Raw genomic sequence first — 4,538 nt, 5'->3', positions numbered from 1 at the left:
TTATACTTATATTATTTTAGAATATTAAAATACACATAAACTATGGGAAAACCAAATAAAGATTTTATGCTTATATATATATCTTTTGCTTAGTGTGTTTAATTAATAAATAAAGTGGCTATGCTAATCTGTATCTAATAAAACTTAAGCATGGATATGATGAATAGTTGCTCTGCCTAATTTGCACATTTTAAGTTCTCTCTCAAGTTTAGACATAACTGTTATAATTTAAAGCTTGCCCTAGACCTAAACTTGTGGGATGAAAACTTGATCTGAAGTCTAAGTTGTTAACGGATACGATATGGAAAGGCTGAGCTGCTGTTTATCTGTTCCTAGAGATGCTAGAATTCTGGAGAATTTTATCTTTGAAAATCTTTAAAATGTTGCATGATGAGTTCCTGTATGATGAGAGTTTAAATTCCTACCACAGCCATATATACATGCTTGCTAGACCTTGAGCCACGCATTTACTATTTACTGCTTATGAGCATTGAGTATGGTCAAGCTGTGTAGACCCTTAGGAGCTTGTCATGTGGTTAAATCAAGATTTCACTTGCACGTTCACTCATATATGCTACTTCTACTCCGGAAGTACCATCCACATATATCCACCCATTCCATCTCCAGAACCACCTAAAAATATTCTACTCCTAATCCGGGAGAGAATAACCAAAAATATTTTCTGTTTTCCCCTTTGTGAAATAAATGCTCAAGTTATCTTGTTACTACCACTTGCTATATTATCTCAAGAGATGAGTGCTCTAAAAAAAAGAGAGAGAAAATAATACGAGGAAATAAAAAGGAGCAAGTGCTCGGAACCTCGAGAGAAAAGAAAAAGAAGAGCATCTCATTCTCATCATAAAGTTTCAAAAGCAAGGAAGGTATGTATCCCCTCAAAAGAGCAAAGTAGAATTAGACTTCCACCACCATTGTTATCACCATCATCACCATATACCATTCATTCGCCACACATGCACATCTTGATTAAACTTATTGACTTGTTACTTTGGATCCATGGTTTGACTATGCAATAAATGTCTTGTAAGTATGTATATTTTATCTCCCACCTATGAGCTCCAGATATTAAAGCCTTATTAGAGTAGGGTGAGAGAGAAGGCAATGTTACTATGCCTCATACCACAAATACCACATATCTTGAGAGAAGGCATATACCATCAATGCCTTGGTAAGGATCCAAAAATACCACAAAAGAGAGACCTGAGAGAATCATACAAGGAATTCTGAGTTTTATTTGAAAATCTGCAAAAACCCCAGAGCTATAGCTGATCAAGAATAAGAGACATGGCACTTGGCTAGACTGTTCTATCTTTTAACCACTCAAGACAGAAGTGACAGTTACAAGTCCCATGGTGAAGGTAAAGTAAGTAAGTTTTAAGTCTTGACAGTTTACTCTTACTCAGAGATGAGATCTTATTTAAAAGCATGTGTACCGTCAAATTTTTAATATATTGCAACTACTTATGATCCATAGCTGAGTCTATCCTTGCTCAGGGACGAGCAAGAGGTAAGCTTGGGGGAGTTTGTTGACGGTCCTTAAGTATCAAATTTAATTATCAAATAAATAAAGAAAAGGATCCAAATGAAATCAAGATCTAGACTTAGGGTTTTATCTGACAGAATTCCACGAGTTTTGGTGTTTGTCTATTTCTGCAGGGAGTTATCAGGAAATATGGAAGAAAGGCCCACATGTCAGGATTACGTAAAGATATTAACGTGCTGCACAATTATCTTACATCTAGAAGACTCCAGAAGCCACGAGACCGAAGCGGAGGCGAAACGGGGCCAGACCCTGGGCGGCCGCCCAGTTGGTCAGGGCGCCCGCCCACCTCTGGAGTCCAATCAGGACTCTGCTTTGCGGGAAGTCTCCACCGACCTAAAGGATGAATCTAAACCATACAATCTATGTCGGTTTGATCCAAGGGCCCATATTCACTTGAAGGGACTATAAAACCAGACCCCCTGGCCCCTGGAGGAGAGAGCCTCTCAACCCTAATTCATTGTTCCATCAAGGGAGAAGAAGCCTCTGATCAAGATTAGAGCCACCACATCAATTAGATATCTAGATTAGCATAGCTACATAGGATTAGAACTAGAAGGAGTCAATCTTCGATTGGTTTCCGGATCTGTCAGGAGGATTCTTGGTAAATCTCTAATTGTGCTTCTAATTGCTTTCTAATTATCTTTGTTCTTCAATATTATCAATATGACTTTGTTCTACTTCAATATATTGCTTATGACTTTGCTCTACTTGCTTATATTCAAGATTATATTGTTCTTAGTTTATCATAGTTATGTACTTGGCTTAGTTAGATACGATCTATATACATGCTTAGGATCGTATAGCGTTTATCCATCGGATCCATGGGTAAATGATAGATATTGTGTAGGCGTGGTGCTTATACCGTATTTATCTGCGATTGTACCCAATATGCCAGATCGTGGGGTAGTTCGTGATAGTGACAACTTCATTGATTCTTATATAGTCCCCCTCTCGTGTATTGGGCTGGCAGAGCAACATTATTACAGGGGAGTGATTGCTATGTTTCTCATATTCCTTGCTAATATCACTATGCATGGGCATAGTCTTGTCTCGCAATGATTGCTAAGTATGCTTGCACTAACTATGATATGCTAGACTATATAGTTGAGAATAACTTAGGGAATATTCTTGTAGTTCGTTCTAATACCATGCTAATGACTTTCTAGAGTATCTAATTGAGGTGCTTATCATATTTATTATGTGGCTAGATCAGATTAGTTATCCTTGTCACTATTATCATTTCATATATCTTTTATGTGACACTTATCCCTGTATGATGAGTTAGATATAATGTTCTCAATTATACATGCAATGATAGATGCTCAATCTCATATTCTATTCTGTAATCAATAGTGATGATTGACTAATCCCTTCCCAGTGGTAAAAATATAAATAACGATACCTGGAATACTTCCCGGTTAAAATGCTGCATCGGTATTAATCTGTGCACTTGCAGATCCCATTCATTATTTATTTAGAAGAGCAATTGCATATTTCAATACCGCGTCTCTTATATCATGCTGGGGATGACAACTTGGCTTAAGTGGTGTAAGGGATAGGTTTGGCATTTTTGGCACCGTTGCTAGATTTAGAACTTAGTCTACTTTTAGTAATGATGTTAAGAATACCCAACAACGATAAGTCCCCAGTCTTGGAATTATTAATGTCCTACCTCTTATGGTAGAAGGCTCCATGGTTCAGTTGAACTTCTATATCTTTGATACATGGGACTTCGACCTGTTGATAGGACAACCTTTTAGAAGACTCCTTTATGAAGGTCATCTTGGAAAGCTACACATTTCTTTTGGAAAAACTTTTAAATTTCCAATAACAATTTCTCAGTCCGTAAATAATAAGGCCGAGTCATATCTTTTGCCCGATCCTATGGAGGAGGTAAAGGCTGCATCTCTAGAGCTTTTAGATGAACCAGACATAGAAGACAAAGCTCCTTTCTTCACAGAAGAAGAGGCCGAACCTTCTGAGCCTGAACCCTTAGACGAGTTTGCAGAAACACCTAGACCTCCCATAGAGCTCAAAACTTTACCACCCGGTCTTATCTATGCTTTCCTAAACAATAATTCAGAGTTTCCTGTGATCATTAGTGATAAACTCACTCAGGAGCAAACTCTGCTATTGATGACCATTCTTGAGAAACATCACTCAGTTTTCGGCTACTCACTCCAAGATCTTACAGGGATCAGTCTTATGATTTTTACCCATCGTATTCCAACAGATCCTTCTGTTTCACCTTCTCGAGAGCCTCAATGTAGACTTTACAACGCGATGAGAGAGGTAGTTAAAAAGCAAGTTATAAAGTTGCTGCATGCAGGGATTTTATATCCTGTGCCGCACAGTGAGTGGGTGAGCCCAGTTCAAGTTATGCCTAAAAAGGGGGGCATGACTGTTGTTACGAATGAAAATAACGAGCTAATTCTGCAACGTACCGTCACAGGGTGGCGGATGTGCATAGACTATAGAAAGCTGAACAAAGCCACGAGAAAGGATCATTTTCCTTTACCTTTCATAGATGAGATGCTAGAACGATTAGCGAACCATTCGTTCTTTTGTTTTTTAGATGGATATTCAGGTATCACCAGATCCCGATCCATCCCGATGATCAAAGCAAAACCACATTTACATGCCCATATGGAACTTGTGCTTACCGTAGAATGTCTTTTGGGTAATTGAATGCACCAGCTTCTTTTCAAAGATGCATGATGTCTATATTTTCTGATATGATTGAAGAGATTATGGAAGTTTTCATGGATGATTTCTCTGTATATGGAAAAACTTTTGATAGTTGTCTTGAAAACTTAGACAAGGTTTTGCAAATATGTGAAGAAAAGCACTTAGTCCTTAATTGGGAAAAATGTCATTTTATGGTTAGGGAAGGAATAGTGCTGGGACACCTAGTGTCTAAAAGAGGTATTGAGGTAGACAAAGCTAAAATTGGAGTAATTGAACAACTAGCTCCACC

Source organism: Sorghum bicolor, chromosome 2, assembly GCF_000003195.3.
Source record: "Sorghum bicolor cultivar BTx623 chromosome 2, Sorghum_bicolor_NCBIv3, whole genome shotgun sequence".
NCBI classification, from domain to species: Eukaryota; Viridiplantae; Streptophyta; class Magnoliopsida; order Poales; family Poaceae; genus Sorghum; species Sorghum bicolor.
The sequence above is the reverse complement of the archived record's forward strand: the minus strand, read 5'-3'. Positions refer to the sequence as shown.